Source organism: Triticum aestivum, chromosome 6B (assembly GCF_018294505.1).
Source record: "Triticum aestivum cultivar Chinese Spring chromosome 6B, IWGSC CS RefSeq v2.1, whole genome shotgun sequence".
NCBI lineage: Eukaryota > Viridiplantae > Streptophyta > Magnoliopsida > Poales > Poaceae > Triticum > Triticum aestivum.
Window position 1 is genome coordinate 717,326,612 of NC_057810.1, and position 21,765 is coordinate 717,348,376.

At 47.8% G+C, this 21,765-nt stretch overlaps 1 pseudogene; it reads right to left on the reverse strand.

The window, feature by feature from the left end:
- Positions 1-6,157: 6,157 nt before the first annotated feature.
- On the reverse strand, positions 6,158-14,837 carry LOC123135156 (disease resistance protein RGA5-like; annotated as a pseudogene).
- Between the last annotated feature and the right edge of the window lie 6,928 nt (positions 14,838-21,765).

The window sequence follows — 21,765 nt, forward strand, 5'->3', positions numbered from 1 at the left end:
AATTTGCTTCTTGAACACAACTTTCCATGATGTGCATCTAGGTACTCGTTCACCAGAGGATTGTGAGCATACAACACTCTCAAATGATGCCATGCTTCCTATCACTGCATGTGTATGATGCTGGCCATAAGTTCTCATCATAAACTTTACCTTTGAATTTGTTTCTAAAAATTTGCGCTAGGTGTCGCATACATTCCCTATGCTCAACTCCAAGGAATACAATTTCCACTGCACTCTCCAAACCCTTGCAAGCATCTTTGTGTATAGCTAAACCTGGGGGTGTACCTATAAGGTTGCGCAACTGCTGCAGAAACCAGGCCCAACTTTCCTCATACTCTGCCTCCACCACACCAAATGCAACTGGGAATAGCCAGTTGTGTCCATCAACTGCAGAAGCTGCCACTAGTTGCCCTCTCCACCTTCCATTCAAAGCAGTTGCATCAACAGCCAATAGGGCCTACAACCATCAAGAAATCCCTGCCAACAAGCCTTGAAACAAACAAAAGCCCTCCTGAAGCACTCCTTCTAAAATGACTTTCCTTTTATTTTGTATGTAACTGTATGCTTGTCAATCTCTACAACACTCCCTGGACTAGCAGCTTCCACTTCAGATTTAAATGTGTAGAGCAACTGAAAGCTCCCTTTCCAAGGACCATTAATCATGTCAAGAGTCATTTCCATAGCATAGAAAATCCTCATGTAAGGTATATCAATCTTGTACTTCTCAAATAGCTTCACATGGAGAGCTGTTGGACCAAGTGTTGGTGTTTCTCTCAACCAATCCAAAATTGCATCTGCCACCCACCTAGTCTTTGCTAGCTTTGTTTTAGCATGTCATAATAACCTCTTTCAGTTACAACTCGCTTGATTTGCGATTGTGCTTGAACCCTTTTTATATTCGTATGACCTTGCTTTCGTGAAGCCATTTTTAACACGACCTTAGAAGGAATGAACAAAATGTCTAGAAGGTTCTTAGCAACTCCTTCTCTCACAAAGTCATAGTCAATGCCAATATACTTGGTGCAAGCATGAAACACAAGATTTGCTACGCGGCGCCAATGTTGCTACACCAATTTGTGAGTCACACGGTAAGACATTAGAACATCTATAGCCGTACCTCACAAACCCGCCTCATACGTCCGGGCGGGCCACCCGGTCACTGATCGGTCACGAATTTTTGACCCACCCATATCCAGCCCAAATATGTGGCGGATATGGGGCGCCCGGGCACGCCCGCCATGTCGGACACGACCCATGCTGGCCCACCCGACCCCACTTATATCCGTCCCCATCTGCTCGCCGGAGAAAACCCTAGCCACTTCACTTCACTCCCTCCGCCACCTGAGCTCACCTCCGGCAGATTCCGGCCTTCTCTGCCGTGGCAGACAACGGACCGGACTCCGACCAGTCCGGACCCGTCGACTGGGGTGTCATCCCGTGTGGGTTGGAGGAGGCAATGGCAGTCCCTATTGCACTCCGCCGCTCCCGAGAGGACAGCGCCCGACCGACGGACGGATACGTCCGCCGCGACGCCATAGCGTCGGCTCACCGGGTGCTCGGGTCCTCTGGTGCTGGATCCTCGCGGTCCCGGCGGCTGGAACACCTCTCCTTTCCCATCACTGTTCGGGCAGACTATGAGTCCCACCGGGAACAGGCTCCCTGCCGTGGGAAGGAGGGGTTAAGGGCCGCCGAGGCCCGTATCGTGTCAGAAATGGCGGTGGCGGCGCGGGCAGCCGCAGAGGTGGAAGGCATCCGCGCCCGCATTGTGAAGAAACGGCAGCGGAGGAATACACGCGCCCTCGACCAAGAGCAGAATCGAGCGGTCCGTGCCATGGCCGGACTGCCACCGAAGGAGGAGAAGGAGGACAGCTCTGGCGACGAGCAGATCCGGGTCGATCCGTACCGCGTCTTCAACCGGTACTTCCGCGAGAAGGACTACAAAGGCGCCGGGTAGGGCAAAGGCAGCCATGGGTGAACTCCACCATAGCCAAACATGCCAAATTTTGGTAGTCTGATGGCATGTTTAGTGTAGTGTGATGGAGTAGCCGGACGATGCGTGTGCGTGACGTAGTTGCATGAGTTTGTATGGATTTGAGATGTGGTAATTGAGGTGTCCGGATGTGAATTGCATTTTTTGAGGAGTGCCCGTTCAGTGCCCGCGGACGCGCCCGTGGTAGGATTTGCCAAGTCCGGCTGTAGATGCTCTTAAAAGCTTTTTTTATTCAAGGAATTTTTCATAGGATTTGAATTCTTAGGAGTTTTTTCTACATCGGTCGCTTGATTCATAGGATTGCATCGTATAGGAATCTTTTCCGGCATCATAATTTTCTATTGATTCCTTTCATCCTTGAGCGGTCTTTCTTTGCGTGTGCACATGCAAAGGAGACTTGAATGGGTGGCTGTTTCGGATGCACTGGCACTGATCTGGTTGTCTGTTAACCTCTTAACTGAATTTTAGTTCATAGCCAAGTTGAGAATAAATGTGTATTTTTTTTTGGATAATAGAAGCTTAAAATATATTTAGTCTTTGTCGGAAGTTAATCTCGTCATTATGTAAAAGTGTACATTTGTTACCATGTTCATGTGTTGATGCATGGTTGAATTATGCCTGTGACATCCTAGTGTAAATTCACATGATGGAGCAAGTGCGAACATGCTGCAACTTGCTGTAGCCGTCGTTGCTTTTGCCAGGATTCAGCAAATGTGTGTGTCACAAAAAAAGAAGGCATTGGTTACTTGAAACCTGTGTCTTCTCTCGGAAGGGAGGTTCGCTCTCTCCCTTCCCTCCGTCTCCGCGCGCGTCCCCCCTCCCTCCTCCTCCTCCCCGCCGCCGTCGCCGGCGCCCGCCTCGGGCCTGGCCCGGGCGACGTTGGTGGCGGCGGCCCCCAGCCCTTCCCCGTCTAGGGTTTCTCCGGCGCGGGACGGAGCGGCTCCGGGCGGTGTCTTCAGGCGGCGGCGGTCCCCCGCGGGGGCGAGCTCTGGGCGGCGCTCGCCCGGCCCAGATCTGGGCCCTTCGGGCTCCATCTGGGTCGGGCGGGCAGGCGACAGGCGTGGCGTCGGCGTGGCCTTCAGGAGGCGGTGGCGAGCGGCGATGATCGGCGGGGGCTGGCGGCATTGACACCAGCTTGCTGCTGCGTGGCCGGCGGGGCTTAGCGGGCCTGTTTCGGGTCTGACCGGGCCAGGGGTGGCCTGGTATGCCCCGCTGCTGTGTCCGGACGGCTACCGCGACGGTGCCGGAGGCGCGGGCCTCCCGCACGACGGCGGTGGAGGTGGTTCCCTCCCGCTCGGCCTTGATGCTGCTGCTCCCGTCGCTCAGATCTTCTCTCCGCTCTTCTTGGCCTCGTGGTGGTGTTCGCGGCGAGACGGTGTTGGTGGCGGCGCAACCGTGGTGGCGCATTGTTGGGCGGTGGTTTGGTTGGTCGGCTCCGATTGGCTGGTGGGGTTTGGCGTGCGGGAGAAATCCTTGCCGGTTCGTCCGGCTCTGATGCGGTGACACCGGCGGGTGCCACTATCCCTTCTTGGAGGGCGTCGGGAGTAGCTATCCCCCTCCTCCCTCCGCGTACTGGGGGAAACCCTAGGACTTGTCCGGGCAGCAACGTCATCAGCGTCGCATCCCTTCTTGGAGGTGCTGCTTAGTTCGCGGTAGTTCGGAGCCTCGGGCTGTGGGGGTTTGTTTCCGGAGGGCGCAGCGGTCGCGGGTCATCCGCGCTTTGTCGAGCTGCCGTTGTTGGCATTTTCTCTTCTTCTTTTTCTTTGGGCTTGTTGTGCTGCTCGCCCCAGCATTGCGTTGTGTATTTGGTGGTTTGCTTTGGAATACAAAGCGGGTGGAAATCCTTTTTCGGTAAACCTGTGTGTGCTCCTATGTTGGGAATGAACCACTTGCTCTGTTTTCTCCACTGACCGAACAGTTCGTGCGTGTGTGTGTGGCCACCGGCATTCATTCGGGACAATGGCAACAGTGATACACCCGACATGCTTGAGTTGAAGATCACACACAGTTTGGACTTCTCTTGCGCCCTGTCTTTTTGTCTATCCCACTACTATAGTGTTACAACGATCGGCATACCGGAGCTGAAACACAAGTAGTCCATGCACTCAGCGTGCTTGCGGTGTACATTGAGCCGACCGGTCGACCGTCGTTCAGATGCTACCGCACGTCCTTTTGATTTGATTTCAGATGTGGGAGTATGAGAGATGGATCGTTCTATCTTAGCATGGCTGCACAGCTCGCGTCCAGTAATTGGTCTCAGTTGGCGTATCAGGCCAGGCTTCTCTTCCGCGCGGGCAGGCTGGAGCTCCTTCGTACTATGCTTGCCTCCATGCCTATTCATGCCATGATGGCGATCGATCTGCCTGTCAAGACTATTACAGCAGCCAACAAGATCTGCCGTGGATTTCTGTGGTAGGGGCGTCGAGACGTGCAGGGAGGCCACTGTCTGGTGGCTTGGGATCAGGTTTGCACACCCAAGGAGCTCGGCGGCCTGGGGATTCCCAATTCGAGACTGTTGAACGCGACGCTGCGGGCAAGATGGCCATGGCTCGAGAGAACTGACCCCCACAGACCTTGGAACGAGTTCAATATGCAAGTATCGTGCGAGTCCTTGGGGATCTACAGAGCGGCAACACGTTGCGTGCTTGGAAACGGCGAATCAGCGTGCTTCTGGACTGATTGGTGGCTCTTGGATGGCCGGATTGAGGAGCTAATGCCTAACCTGTATGCTTTTGTGAGAAAGCCAGCGCGGCTGAAGACGGTCAGGCAGGCCATGGTGGAAGGATGGTGGCAAGATATTTCCCCGGACATGACTACGCGTGCTCTGCTCGAGTTCATTGCTCTGGTGGACAGGATGCAGGATGTGGATCTCACGCCAGGGACAAAGGATAGGATCCATTGGGCTTGGGACAGCTCTGGGCAGTTCTTGGCTAAATCCACTTACATGGCGTGTTTTGCGGGTAGGATTGAGGCGAACGGCGCTACTCAGATTTGGAGATCCGGGGCGCCGGCCACTTGCAAGGTATTTGCATGGCTTGCGGCACGGAACAGATGTTGGACAACAGATAGACTCCAAAGACGTCACTTGCCTCACCCCTCCGCATGTCCTTTTTGTGACCAAGCCCAGGAGACCATTGACCACTTGCTGTTGGGGTGTGTGTTTGCTAGGCAAGTTTGGTCCTGTATTACCAATACGCGGGGTAAGCCCTCTTGGATGCCTACGGCAGATGCTACCTTGGTGCAATTGTGGACCGCCCTCACTCCGCAGAAGCATCTAAGGAAAGAGATTTGGACGGTGGTCACCCTTGTGGCATGGACGATCTGGAGACACCGGAATGACATAGTGTTCAATGGTACTTCCCCCTCGGCAGATGTAGTGCTTAGGAGGATTGACGAGGAGGGGCAGGACTGGAGGGCCGCGGGTTTGCTCCGTGAGCACGGCTCTTTGCTACGTAGAGTAGTGAGGTTGGATAGCGGCGAGTGATCCGCATGTGGATCATTTTTTTGGCTTTGTAAGCTGTGGAGTTGTAAAGACTTGTTTGCCATTCTTGGCACTTCCTATCTATGTTTCTGATGCACCAACCTCTTGACGCATCCTTGAAAAAAAAAATTCAGTCCATCTTCGCCTCTGCTTTCTCATTAACAAGGGAGGAGTTGCAAACAAAACGGGGCAATTAGGGTTAGAAAATGTCTAAATAGCCGTGAAAACCAGAGTTCACTTTCGGGGATATACTACATCCATGATCAAAGCTTATGACCAAACCAATGTTGGAAACGAATAAAGCAATAGGACATCTTCCAGAAAGGTATCGTCAACTTCACCGTGATTATTCAGGTCGAACGTAATCTATGCGTGCTTTGATTGCTAAGCCGAAGCAGCCGAGCATTTTATTGGTCCCTGCGGCCGCCGTTGTCTCCCAGCGGCTGATCATGTCCTCCTGCCTCCTTGATGTGGATCGTCACAACCAGGACACCAGGTTCCGCATCTTCTTCTACGGTTTCTCCTGCAAAATTTAGACGAAGATCAGTACAAAAAAATAGTTACGTACTCCCTCCATTCCAAAATAGATGACTCAACTTTATACTAACTTTAGTACAAAGTTGGGTCATCTATTTTGGAACGGAGAGTATTTTTCACAAGTTGCACGTACCTGTTCTCATGTGTGCGTACAATTTCCATGTTTTACCATGAGCCTTTTTGTGATTTGTCACAGAAGAGGTGAGCGTGAGCATATCCTTGCGTGTTGCTCTGAATCTGAATTTGCCAACTAACTGAAGAGCCGGCCAGGAAGGTAAGGTTCAGATTTAGAGTCGAGACCTCTCGTGTTTGGACCTTCTCCTCGACGGCCGTCTAGATTCTTGGAGTTCTTCAATGAAATATTATTCTGCTCGGCCCTGAAACACATCATTAATCCAGTTTAAGACTGGTGAAACTTGCATGGAGAGAGGAGAGTTCTGCTATGCAAAGTTCAGTTGAGTTTGGGCAACCTGTTGTCGGCCTTGCTCTTCTGGCTCTCCCCCCACGCCTTCAAATTTCCCTTGGCCAGCACCGCGTCTGTGAATCCATCAAATTTTAACAGTGGTACGTAGAAAGAATGAAGGATCAAAGAAATTGCTGAAGACAAAACAATGAGCCAAGAAGGGGTAAAGGAGGATCAAAAAATGAAGTATCAATCCTGAACTGTACAGGACAAACTAATTAACACTCCATTTCGACAAGGAAAGCTTCAGCATGTACCAAAGAATCTTCCAGAAAATGCATGCAATTAAATCACGAACAAACAAATCTGTACACATACAGCACGGTTACCTGCCTGTCATACATCTTTCTCACATTAGTATCACCAAACCAAGGCCCATCAACCAAACAGCGTGCATTATAAGATTAAAAAACTGCAGCCACCTCACATATGTGCTACGACTATCTATAGGTAAGACTGAGGATGCTGCTGGGAGTATACACGACAACCAAAATAGAGATACAGCCATACAGGTTTGAATAAGCACCTGCAAGAGGAGAAAATGATGAATCATTCGATCTCACAAATGCAGTGATGAACCTCGGGGATTGCAGCCTACTTTTTGTTTTTGAGGAGACCATCGTGCATGGCGACCTTTACAAGATTGCAGCTTACTCGGGACTGTGCCTTGCGCTGAAAAGACAGACAACCAGATCATATATAAGTATGAGGGAATGAGAGAGTTACATAAATCTTGCGAATTGAAGTACTGCTTGGTATTTTATAGGAGAAAAATTAGCACCTTGATTACGGCAACATATCATCAATGGAAGATATCTCTACCAATCAAAGGATAGACTAGGGTGGTTGGAATGTTTGTTGGCTGCTTCCCGAATGGCAGCCTCAGTTCTGCTGCTATCGTGCCTCCGTGGTCCACATCTTATTCTCAAAAGGCTGCGGAGATTTTCGATTCCGAGATCAAAATCACCACTAGTACCGACAGACTCAGTTTCTTCTGGGTCAAATGCTATCAAAAGGTCATCTACATTGGGCATGGCTCCAGCAGCAAACGTCAAATTCATCCAAGCATACCGATTATCATAAACAAATTTCCTCAAGCACGGGAATCCAACTTCACCACAGACTATGACCCTTTTAACTTCAGGCTCTTCTGTTAAAGCACTATTTCTAATTTCGCTGTCATCAATTTTCAAAACAAGATAATGCAGCACAGGTAAGCCTCCAAGGATATATAAATCTTTCTGATCAACTCCGAGCAATCCAAGGCATAAGTCCTGGAGGTTGACAAGAGAGGCCACCCACTTTGGAACATGTGGAAAACTTTAACGCCAAACCGCAAGCTTCCGAAGGCTAAGTGGTATAGGGCACAGAGATTCCCCTACTAATTCGGGGCCATCCCAAATAGTTAGAGAGAGAAGGTTCCCTAGGTTTTTAAGGGAAGCGACAATAATAGTTTTCTTAGACTCATTTTCAGCGTTCACTCGGCCAGCAGAACTATAATCCTCAAAATCAAGGGTCAATACCTTTAGACTCTGCAGCTGCTCAAATTCTTGCAGGAAGTTAAATGACTGGCTATAGACACTCACAAGCTTCAATTTCTCCAGTGCTTGCAGCTTGGAAATTCCACAAGGAAGTGTAACATTCTGGTTTACTAATAGGTGCACCAGTCTCTTGAGATTGACAATAGATGCTGGCAACTCACAAACAGAGGTGCCTCTTAACTCCAGTATTTCTAAGCACCATAGATGTCCGATTTGTTCTGGGAGCTTACTAACTTTATTCGCTTCAAGGAGGCTCAAGTACCTCAGCTGAAACAATATCTCTATATTTTCAAGATGATGGTTTTCCAGTTGTCTGCAATGTTCAAGGTCCAGAAAACGCAAATGCCTGAACTCATCCATGGAAGGGATTTTCATTGATACCCCAAACACATCAAGTGATCGGGCATGAGACAACACCAAGCCTCTTGGCACTATTAGTTCTTTTTGTTTGCCGACTTGCAGGGAGAGCCGACGAACTTTGCATTTTGACCCAACAGTTAAACTAGGAACGCCTACCAATGTAACAAAGTTTTCTTCGATGGATTTGGATATGATGAAATCAAGAATTGTGTCATGAAGTCGACAACTCTTGACCCTATCAAAGATGTCTGTCTCCCCAGGTTGGATCAAACTCCTATTGATGAGCTCATTAAAACACCTTTCACCAAGCTCATATGTTCTACTATATCCTGCTTCTGTATGAATTAATCTTTCAGCAATCCACCTATTTATCAAAACTTTCTTGTTGATAACAGAATCTTCGGGGAATATACTCAAACATAAAAGACAAGATTTTAGATGAGCAGGCAGCTCAAAGTAACTAAGTGACAATATCTTCATCATTTCTTCAACAATGGGATTTCTTTGAAGTGCTCGACCAATTGAATCTTCAACTTGTTTCCATGGACCCTCTGTCCTTTCAGTATTAGCCAACAAACCAGATATAGCAATGATTGCCAATGGCAACCCATCACATTTTTTCAAAATATTCTCAGAAACTTTTTTAAGATATGCGGGGCAATTTTCTTCAGAGATGAATAGTCTTGTGTAAAATAACTGCCTAGAGTGCACCATATCAAGAGGCCTTATGCAATAAATATCTCCACTAAATGGTGTTGAACGACATGATTCAGCAACATCATTTATACGAGTAGTGGTGATTATGATACTGCCAGAACTTGTAGCAGGAAATGCATTCTTAATAGTATGCCATGTAACCACATCCCATATATCGTCAAGAACAACCAAATATCTGCACAAGGGTACATGGTTGATATCAGTGTGGTAATGATTTAACGAATGTCAAACAAGATAGACAAATACATAATATTAAAAAGATGTTCACAGTGGCAACATAAAAATATACTCCTAAGTAACAAAGCTGATAGAAGTGTCTGAAAAAGGCTTTTGCCCACTTTATATACAAAGCATCAACCATCCATTTCAACCATAGAAACATCTGACAAATTAAAAGTAAAAGTAAATTAAAAAAGAAAGTTACAAGGATACAAGATGCTAAAGAACAGCTAACAGGCTTTGAATGGATCGAGAACAAGCTAGAACATTGGAGCCTACAGCAACTACAGGTCATGCCATCGGTGCAAGCACAACAAGGGAGCAGTCCGCCTCCGAAGGAAGACCACACACAACTCCCATGAGGCCAACACTATAGTCCCACCATCCATCTCTACCTCCGAAGAAGCCCCCCTACCCTCTCGTCCTGGATCGTAGGGCGCCACCCTATCGGTAGGTAGAACAACTCACCCCCGAGAGCGCATAGACAAGACCAAACTATTGCCAGGAGAGGATGACAGGCACTGCGACCTCACCTCGTAGACCACACCCCATACATTATCACCACCTCATGCAAGCACCATGAAGCCCACCGCAAGATGCCGAGCAGGAACACCAGTGGTGCAACACCGGCAGACTGTGTCGAAGCCTCGACCACCACTCCACCGGCCATCCCAATGCGGCGCCTTCAAGAAGATAAAAGTTGCCATAACATCATGGCCGCCCAATCTTAGGGTTTTTGGGTTCTCACCTGGGACCAGGAGAAGGATGGCCCGAGATAGATATCGATGCCGCCTACATGAAGAAGAGTCGCCCTCGGATCGTCACCAGCATCGTGACCGTCGCCGTGGGTAAAGGGTTTCACCCAATCCAGAGCCCACAATCCCAGCGTCCTGACCAGCCACCTGATCCGGGAACATGGAGGTCGTCGGCCGGCAGGAAAGGACGAAGAATAAGGGGAGGGTCATCCCAGGGTCATCGGCATCAAACCAGAACTATGGGCTCATAAGGCAGCCTAGATCTGATATCCATGCTCGTCACCATCTCATTGCATGCTCGAGCAGCCAAGGACGACACCCATCAACATCGGCACCACCCTCTGCCGCCGGGAAGGAGGTGCCCTCTTCGCAGTGGCTGCCACCACCAGATCGAGCGCTCCATGTGCGGACCAGCACCGACAACGCCAACAGAGCCATTAGCAGCATGGCAAGATCCATATCGGGGCGACGACGACCGAACCCCCGCCACCAACGCCGTGGGGTGGCACCACCGCCACCCAGCCCAACAGCCATCAGATTCGGGCGTCCCCGCCGCCGGTAGCCCCGCCGAACTCCACACGCCAATGAGTGGCTGGCTGCGCCGCTGAAACCTCAACTAGGTGAGGGAAGATGAGGCCCCATGGTCGTCCGTGATGCACGGAACGCCTTCCAACAGTGCCGAGGAGCAGGAGGGGACGGAGGAGAAGGAGAGCGCTGGCTGCGGATGCGGAGCTAGGGCTCCAGCACACGCGCCGCGGTGGATCCAAACAACCTGGTATTTAAAATTGAGAGAAGCTAGTACATATTACTATATGAAAATATTCATTTCTACTAAACTATGTTTTCCTTACATTCCCTCTAAACGATTAATGGGACCACTTAACTCCAAACTTTTTTTGTTCTGTTTAAGAGACTACGTACGTTGTAGGTGATGCACACGACCGCTTGAGACAGCGGCCGAGGCGTTCGGTATCTCATCACAACTTTTTTTTCGAAAAGGGGGGCTCCCCGGCCTCTGCATCAAGAGTGATGCATATGGCCATCTTATTAACCGAGAAACAAATTGTGCCAACAAAGTTCCAAAGTCTCAAACTGAAAGAAAGAAAAAGCAGCTCACACAGAGCGTAAAAGGCTAGATACGCAAACTAGCCAGGAAAAGACGCCACAACCGGCTGGCTAAAAAAGGTAGGTAAGCTAATTGCCTATCCTATTACATGACCGCCATCCAAACCGGTTAAAGATATCCCGATTGGTCGCCGTAAACAAGCGTTGCACTGTTTGGTGGAAGGAACGAGAGAGACGAGGAAGGATAACATGTGACATGTCCATAGGGATGCATGGACGATCTGGTACGTCTGAAGATTGAAGGGAGCACAGAAGGAGAGGTGGAAGAGAAAGCAGGTGACGTACATGGAATGACCCGCCCAAAACTGCTCATGAGATAAAGTACTCCAACAAATGGTTGACGATATCACAGAAGTTCATAAGACTTACAAAGAGAAGCGATCCAAGCGGATAATTAATATAGGCAGCAAATGAACTTTTCCCACATGACAAAATGTGTGAGTGGTGTTAGTGTTAGAATGGGCTGATGTTTGCTACTTGATCCACTCCGTAGCATGGCTATTAGTGCAAGTATGATAAAATGATGTAATCAGGCTACAGGAGTTGGCACATCATATTTGTGCCAAGTTGGAGGAGAAAGAAGAGAAGCGGACTGTAAAATTATAGGCAGATGTAGCACAGGCTCTAAGAAACTTTTAGATTGAGATAGGCTAGGTATTAATGAAGTAGTATATTTTTATAGGTAACTATTATCTAGGTGGACTATGAGACTAACCATAGTTAACATGTTAATGAGATATAGCGAGCAAATCGGCTCTAGTGTTATCCTTGCTCATGGTACGTATGATGAGATGGATGTGGAGTATTTGCACCTGAGCTCAAACGCTCATGTGAACAGTAAAATCAGGAAAAATAGTAAAATAATTCAAAAATTTCCAAAACAATTTTGTGGTAACCTTCGACAAATGTTCTATGTGCTTGCAAAAATTTATCATGAACGAACATTCCTGAAAGTCGTGGCAAAAAAAAGGTACTCAAAAGATGCTATTTTTGAAAGCATCTTCGAGTACTGATTTTTTTCATGACTTCTACGAATGTCATTTTGTGATGAAAACTTTCAAGCATAGAAAACTGTTGTCAAAGGTTACAACAAAAAAAGCTTAGAATGTTTGGAATTTATTTTATTTTTCTTTCAATTCTACTGTTCACCAGAAGCACACTTTCGTGATGAGATTGGCTGTTAGATATTATATTTGCCTTGGAGCAAATGTAGAGGTAGGCACTCGCAGGAGAGCCCATTCTCCTCATTTTTCATTGTTTCTCTCTTCCATATAGACAACAGTAATATGTAAGCAGATTATAACTGAGTAGGGTATTTTGGAGCTCGGCCTCCATGGAGCCCGAATTAAAAAAAATTCTCGAACTTCTCTAATTAAACACAACTGAAAAAATATGTATAAGTATACAAAGATGTGATGTGTATGTGTGTAAACTTTCAGAATGAAATACCTTAAGATGCGACTTGTGCAAAAGAAAATCATGGACTTTGTAGATAATAATGCATGTACTAAGTGGATCTACAGTCGGGGCCTCAAACCCGCCTCATACGACCGGGCAGGTCACCCGGTCGCAAAAATTTGACCAAGAAGAGCTCCTCAAAAGGGCCTCAAACGCCGGGTTGACCAGCACCCCTCATATCCGGCCCAAATATGGGCCGGATATGGGGGCGCCCGGGCACGCCCGCCATGTTGGACTGACGAAGGGGTCCCATGTGGACTCACCTGGAAACCCGGCGGTACGATGGCCACCTCCTCCGTCGCCACAGTGTGAACGCCGTGTGGCGCCCCTCCGGCTCGCCGCCCGAGACCAAAGCTGCCTATTTAACCCGACCGGCGTCCCGCAACCCTAGTCCATCCACCTCCCTCCAGGATGAGGCCTACGTGGAGGCCAACAGGGCATTCCTCCGGCAGGAGCAGGCGGCGTCCCATGCGCTCTTCGCCGAACTCGACGCGAAGATAGAGGCGGAGGAGGCCGGAGCGGAGCACCCGGAGTCACCGGAGGAGCCGGAGCTACAACTGCCGCCCATGCTGCCGTAGCCGGGCACGGAGATCATAGACATCTCTGACGAGCAATAGCTAGGTGATCAACATAGTACATAGGTTTAATTCGTTTGCATGTCTTTGTATGGATTTAAGAATCTAGTATGAGATGTCCGGATACAACTTGTAAAATTTGAGGCGTGCCCGGTCACTTCCCGTGGACGTGCCCGGGCGCGTTCGCGGGCGTTTGAGGGGCCATATTTTGACATATCCGGCTGCACATACTCTAAGAAAGGCGCATATTTTTTTGTAGCACTCAATTTAATGTATTTCGTCCTAAAGATTTACACGATTGTACATTATATCTCTAAGTATATCTGTATTTTTTTCATTTTTTTGAAATGCACATATATGAATTTTGATCATTTCAAATTTGGCCTTCACGGAGGCCAAGCTCTATTCACATTTTCGACTATAAACCCTCTATTATAGTTGCTCTAAGGCTATGTCATATTCTCAATGATGGGAGTAGCTTTATCTCAAAGATGCTATAATGCCAATGTAAAAAAAATAGAAATCACTGTACGGACGTTTGTAAGATATATGGTTTTGATACTCTCTTTATTTTTATTTACTTGGCATCAACATGAACATGACTAGAAACATTTGACCATTACTTTTTGTACCAACTGATAAGAAAAATAATGGACATAAGACTACACATAACTATTTTTATTACACAAAAATATAAGATGATTTTGATGTGAAATATCTTAATAAATTTATTAGCTATTACTCTTTTTTTGAACTTTTATTAACTATATACTTGAGGACGAGAAGTTTAAATAAAAATGGTACCTTTTGTCCAGTAGGAAACCAGTGATCTTGATAATGAGCTGTTGTATACTCCCTGCTTCGGTGTTGGCGTAAAGTTGGCCACTAACTGCACTAAGAATAGTCCGTAGGATATTCATGATGTCTGGATTCCTTGACACGGATAAGAAGGCCTGATATTTAAATTTTTCTCTGAGATCTTGATACACTTGGTTTGCAAGAGTTGTCTTCCCCATTCCTCCAGATCCCACGATGGAAACCAACTTCATTTTCTGTTGTGTCGACGGACCTTTAGTTAACAGCTTGATTATCTCAGACTTGGGTTCATCAATTCCGACAAGCTCGGAGGCATGCTGAAAGATGGCAAGAGCTCTAGGGTCAATGGTTGCATTTTTGTTCTTGGAGAAGGCCTCACGGGCCTTGTACCTTTCATTCCTCTCAGCCACCTCAATAATTTGCTTCTTCAGATCTTGTATCTCGTTGCCGATCCGGCGTCGAGCCTTTATCTTCCCCAACAAGTTCTCCATCTTCTTCAAGAAGCCATCTGGCTTTGTATCTTCGGCGTCAACACTCTGCATGAAGTCGTTGATGGAGTCCTCCATATCATAGGAGAGCTCCCGCACCTCATTCATCCACGCCTTATCCTGAGCGCCAGGATCCTCCTCCTCCGACATCTTCAGAAGAAATGCATCCATCGTGGCTAGTTCATGAGTGAGCGATTTGATCTCGCCACGCACACCCTTGAACCGCTTGTACTTATCGCCCACCAGAGCGCCCAGCTTCTCCAGGACGGGTTTCAAGGCCCCCGTCGCTGCACTCACCAGAGCCGCCTCCATGGTTGGTCGTAGTGCTAGCTCAGATGGTCGCTCGCTCAGTGGTTTTGTCCGTGGATGCGAAAGCAGGTGTAGGCCGAATGATGCTACCCACTCTCAGCCTTATAGCTAGCTAGGAAGCATAGTTACATCGGCCAGCCATAATTAATCAATTAACCTTGGGTCAAGTTGCTCTAGTTGCATACTAGCTAAAGACATGTTTCTCTTATCCCGAAATTGCCAATTAAGCTAAGATGGTCGCTGCTGCTAAGTTGGTCCAGTCCAAAAGTATAGTAAACATTTAACCATGCCGCATCATCAGATGGCAACTAAAGCTAGTTAGCTACTCCCCCCCCCCCCCCCCCCCCCCCCTTTGTAGTATCTTAATCGGTGCCTCATTAATTTTTAGTTTAGTTAACCTTTTAGCTTAACAAGTCTCTTATTACCACGTTCATGGGCTCACGTTACTCACGCCCAGTTGCACGAAACAAATTCTTTCTACATGTAAGACACACGCTTTTTCTCCTAGTTGGCGCACTAATCGGTGACTCACAAGGCACAACGCTTATTTTCTATGGTTAGCGCACTAATCAGTGACACGAAAGACGCAACGCACATGCCTGATTGGAAAAGTAGTGGCGGCTAACCTTTTGTACTCTCTACTCTCGGTAGTATCAAATTTCAACTAGGCTTCTATGTTTGACAAAGAAGGATTTCCCCGCTTTATATTATATATATAAAGCAACCATCATTTACATCTAAGCATCCGATACAAACGCACGCTTCAGACAGACACCTAAGACAAGATACAAGGATGGTGCGCACTGACACACAACCCCAACCACTATCAAGCGCACAAATGATGCGCAGAAAAGACCCGCTTACAGTAGACGGAGACCCATCACCAAAATAAGTATCGTCCGGGGAGATGTGAGACGAACAACGCGGGACCGAGGAATCCAAGATGATGCCCTCAAGAAGGGCACGACCACGAAACACCTTCACCGTTCGATCCGAATATCAAGTTTTCACGTAGCAAGACGGAAGAAGTGGGAAAACCACAACGGAACCTGGAAAGAGGAATACGACATCCATGGACGCCGTCGCCGAAGCAGCCGTGCATTTTCCTTGTGTGCTTTGATTGGTAAGCGGAAGCAGCCAAGCATTTTCGTCTTGTGCTTTGATTGGTAAGCCGAAGCAAGCAGCCGAGCATTTTCTCGGTTGGCATGATCCCTTTGGACCCGTGCCTGGCCGCCGCTGTCTCCCAGCACCTGATCACTTCCTCCTGCCTCCTTGCCTCCTCTGCCATGTAGGATAACTGATGATTGGCTGCAAATAAAGGAGGAGAGAAAGTAAACAAATCTGATTCACATCTGAACACAGAGTAATAGAAAAAAATAGTATAGAAAAAATTTAACTTATGGTTGGAGCAACTAACATCAACAAGGTAAGACGCAAATTCACCTGTGCTCGGCCTGACAAAAAAAAAGTCAAGACAGCAGTTTTTTTTCCTTGGTCGGTCTTTCTTTGGTAGAGCGGGCAGGCAAAGTAGACACATGGCCCTGGCTGGTTGTTGCACCTACGCTCTCAGTGATCTGGTTGTCTATTAACCCCTTTACTGAATTTTAATGCATGGCCCAAGATCACTCGCCTTTTTATGTTTGCCGGGCAACTGTGATTTTGATCTGAGATCAGAGTAAATGTGTTTTTTTTTCTTTCGGATAGTAGAAGCTCAGAATATATCTAGTACTAGTTCAGAAAGAGATCCATCTCACATGGTTGACAATCACATAATTTCGCAAGCCGTGGGCACACCTCTATAGCCGATGAGAGGGGTATATATATCACACACTTGTGACTTGTCATGCTTCTGTGTAAGATAAGACAGCTAGAGGTGAGTTGGTCAGTCTAGCCAGTATTCAGTTGGAAAAAGAAAGAAAACCAAGGCATTGGTTGCCTGAAACCTGTATGTGCTCCTCTCTTCATGGTTCATGCTGTACCGCTGCTCTGTTTTCTCCCCTGACCTAGCAGTTCATGCGTGTGTGTTTGTGTGTGGCCGCCGGCTAGGAAGTGATTCAGCGGGACAACGGCAGCAGTCTCTCACTAGTACAGAAAGATTCATCCCACATGATGGAAAATAAAGGTCGCACAGAGTTTTGCAAGCCGTGTGCACACCTCAATGGGTTGGTACTGAATGGGTATACTCTCGTGATGAGCGGTCATACAGCAAGGCGCGAGTTATCAGTGTCCAAGTTGCGAGTGGCACTGCAAACTTTGGTGCTTGGTTGAGGTGTTCCAACCTCCCTTGAGGTCATGTGGTTGTTTATCAATAGACTCGGCTAGCTTGCAAAGTTTACGTTTTCTTACAATGTTGATCAACAAGCCTTTGGTCTTATAAGAATACAGTTTCATTTCATTTCTAACAAGTAACCACCGTATACATCAAGAAGTACATAATTTTCTAGCATGTTATAATAACCTCTCTCGCTCACGACTTGGATAAGTCCGCTGTGTGAGGGGGCGCCGCTGGTGGTGCTCCAGTACGCTGACGACACGCTGATCATCATGCGCGCCTGTCCAGATGGGGCGACTCGGCTGCGTGTCATCCTCGACCTTTTCGCCACCGCGACGGGGCTCGTCATCAACTTCGCCAAAAGCACTCTCGTCCCCATGCATGTGTCCCCGGGGGTGCTCGAGGCCGTGGTGGCCGCCTTCGAGTGCACGGTTGCCTCCTTCCCGCAAACTTACCTGGGGTTGCCGCTCTCCTGCGACAAGCTCAAGATCGAAGACTTTGCCCCCATGCTCGCTAAGGTGGACCGGTATTTGGCCATGTCATGTTTCTAGGGTTCCCAAGCCTGAGCTTCGCCGACCGTGTCATGTTTCTAGGGTTCCCAAGCAGCTTCTCGGTGGATGCCGCGAGGTTCCATGGTGTGGAGGACGATGTGATCGGCGGGTGTGTTTACTTCTTCCAGCGGTGTTCCGGCAAGTCGACGCTCGGCGTGTTCAGGCACAACCTTATCGATGGATAAACCAAGTTCATGGGGTATCTGCCGTCCAAATGGAGTGATCGTAAATACGACGCGGGTTGTGGCTCGTGTCCCTGCCTGCCATTGCTCCAGTCCAGGTATATATGACACAAGCTAATCATTGTTTGATTCAAAGCCTCCACCATTGTTGTGCGATCGGGTCACTAGTACACTAGTAGAAAAGGGGGCATTGGTTCAGGCCGGGTCAGCTCATTAGTCCCGGTTCAATCCAGAACCGGGACCAATGCGGGCATTGGACCCGGTTCGTTAGCCCCGGGGGCCGGCCGGCCCACGTGGACCATTGGTCCCGGTTCGTCTGGACCTTTTGGTCTCGGTTGGTGGGACGAACCGGGACCAATGTGCCTTGCTCCTGGCCCACCACCATTTGTCCCGGTTGGTGGCCTGAACCGGCATCAAAGGCTTCCCTTTAGTCCCGGTTCAAGCCACGAACCGAGACCAATTAATTGCCTATATATACCCCGCGAGCAGAGCACTCTCACTGCTCTGTTTTTCGTGGCCGGCGAGGAGAGAGCTTTGTGGTGCTCTAGCTCACCTCCTATGCACACAGGTGTTCGATGGAATGCCCGAGCCACACTACTTAAGTTTTCTCCTCTCCAAGCTCCACCTCCAAGCTCCATTTTTCTCAATATTTGTCTAGGTTTAGCGGTCTGTCACGTCCCGTCCCCGTCTTCACCGCCGTCGATCGCCCGCGCCGATCTCGTCGCCGGCACCACCGTGGTGAGCCTCTTGTTCTTATCTTCTTTCTGAAAGGAAAAAAACTCTTACTTGTATGTTTATATAGATACTTGTATAATTTTCTTACTTTTATTATTGCATCTTATATAGTGCGATGGTTTTGGTATCCGCCCCCGTCGGCCCTCGTCCTGTCTATGATTCAGATATGGTATATATTATCTTTTCATAACTATTGGTTCATTTATTGTTTATGACAATTATGCCGACCAACGTGACATAGATTTTATTTATCTAGGAGGTTGTTGAACCGGAAATTCAACCGACCCTATTGTCGAGAGGTTAAATTTAGTTGAAGAAGAAAACAATTTGTTGAAGGAAAAAATTAGAAAAATTGAGGAGGAGAAGATGATATCGGAGTTGCATGTTGCGGATGTCGTCGATGATCACAAGATCAAGATGGATGCAATGCGCTTGAAGATTAGAAAGATTAGAAAATATGCCATTCATACCGAGGCTTGGTATCATTATGCCGTTGGATCAGTTGTTACATTGGTTGCGATTATGATCGCATTTGTTTTCGCATTGAAATGTTTTATATAGTTTCAGTGTATGGTTTAATTAATTTAGATGCTCTGCAGAGCTTTATGTTGTTAGATGAGAACTATGTATGTACTTTGGTTTTCATGTGATGATGAACTTCTATTAATTTGGTCACTTAATTATCTATTCATGATGTTCTGTAATGATTTTTGACACACTTAATTATATATAATGCACGCAGATGAACCGGCAATGTATGTACGGTTCAAGACACACCTCCGAGTACATTAAGGGCGTGTATGATTTTCTTGAAGTGGCTGAGGCAAACAAGCAGAATGGTTTTATGTGTTGTCCATGCCCTATATGTGGGAATACGAAGTCTTACTCTGACCGAAAAATCCTCCACACCCACCTGCTTTACAAGGGTTTCATGCCACACTATAATGTTTGGACGAGGCACGGAGAAATAGGGGTTATGATGGAAGACGGCGAAGAAGAAGAGTACGATGACAACTATGTGCCCCCTGAATACGGTGATGCTACTGAAGATCAAGAGGAACCAGACGATGTGCACGATGATGTTGCAACGGGCGAAGCTGCTGAAGATCAAGAGGAACCAGACGATGTGCCCGATGATGATGATCTCAGTCGGGTCATTGTCGATGCAAGGACGCAATGCGAAAGTCAAAAGGAGAAGCTGAAGTTCGATCGCATATTAGAGGACCACAAAAAAGGGTTGTACCCCAATTGCGAAGATGGCAACACAAAGCTCGGTACCGTACTGGAATTGCTGCAGTGGAAAGCAGAGAATGCTGTGCCTCACAAAGGATTTGAGAAGCTACTGAAAATATTGAAGAAGAAACTTCCAAAGGATAACGAATTGCCCGACAGTACATACGCAGCAAAGAAGGTCGTATGCCCTCTAGGATTGGAGGTGCAGAAGATACATGCATGCCCTAATGACTGCATCCTCTTCCGCGGTGCGTACAAGGATCTGAACGCATGCCCGGTATGCGGTGCATTACGGTATAAGATCAGACGAGATGACCCTGGTGATGTTGACGGCGAGCCCCCCCCCCCCCCAGGAAGAGGGTTCCTGCGAAGGTGATGTGGTATGCTCCTATAATACCACGGTTGAAACGTCTGTTCAGAAATGGAGATCATGCCAAGTTGATGCGATGGCACAGTGAGGACCGTAAGAAAGACAGGAAGTTGAGAGCACCCGCTGACGGGTCGCAGTGGAGAAAAATCGAGAGAAAGTACTGGGATGAGTTTGCAAGTGAGCCAAGGAATGTATGGTTTGCTTTAAGCGCGGATGGCATTAATCCTTTCGGGGAGCATAGCAGCAATCACATCACCTGGCCCGTGACTCTATGTATGTATAACCTTCCTCCTTGGATGTGCATGAAGCGGAAGTTCATTATGATGTCAGTTCTCATCCAAGGCCCTAAGCAACGCGGCAACGACATTGATGTGTACCTAAGGCCATTAGTTGAAGAACTTTTACAGCTGTGGAATGGAAACGGTGTACGTACGTGGGATGAGCACAAATAGGAGGAATTTAACCTAAAGGCGTTGTTGTTCGTGACCATCAACGATTGGCCCGCTCTCAGTAACCTTTCAGGACAGACAAACAAGGGATACCACGCATGCACGCACTATTTACTTGACACCTATAGTATATACCTGGCAAGCTGCAGGAAGAATGTGTACCTGGGTCATCGTCGATTTCTTCTGACGAACCATCAATGTCGAAAGAAAGGCAAGCATTTCAAAGGCGAGGCAGATCACCGGAAGAAGCCCGCTAAGCGTACCGGTGATCACGTACTTGCTATGGTCAATGATTTACACGTAATCTTTGGAAAGGGTCCCGGTGCACTAGCTGTTCCGAGTGGCGCTGGGGGACACGCACCCATGTGGAAGAAGAAATCTATATTTTGGGACCTACCCTACTGGAAAGACCTAGAGGCCCGCTCTTCGATCGACGTGATGCACGTGATGAAGAACCTTTGCGTGAATCTGCTAGGCTTCTTGGGCGTGTATGGGAAGACAAAAGATACAGCTGAGGCACGGAAGGACCTACAACGTTTGCACGAAAAAGATGGCATGCCTCCAAAGCAGTATGAAGGTCCTGCTAGCTATGCTCTTACCAAAGAAGAGAAGGGAATCTTCTTTGAATGCCTGCTTAGTATGAAGGTCCCGACTGGCTTCTCGTCTAATATAAAAGGAATAATAAATATGGCAGTCAAAAAGTTTCAGAACCTAAAGTCTCATGACTGCCACGTGATTATGACGCAACTGCTTCCGGTTGCATTGAGGGGGCTTCTACCGAAAAATGTCCGATTAGCCATTGTGAAGCTATGTGCATTCCTCAATGCAATCTCTCAGAAGGTGATCGATCCAGAAATCATACCAAGGCTAAGGAGTGATGTGGTGCAATGTCTTATTAGTTTCGAGCTGGTGTTCCCACCATCCTTCTTCAATATCATGATGTACGTCCTAGTTCATCTAGTTGACGAGATTGTCATTCTGGGCCCCGTATTTCTACACAATATGTACCCCTTTGAGAGGTTCATGGGAGTCCTAAAGAAATATGTCTGTAACCGCGCTAGGCCAGAAGGAAGCATCTCCATGGGCCATCAAACAGAGGATGTCATCGGGTTTTGTGTTGACTTCATTCCTGGCCTTAA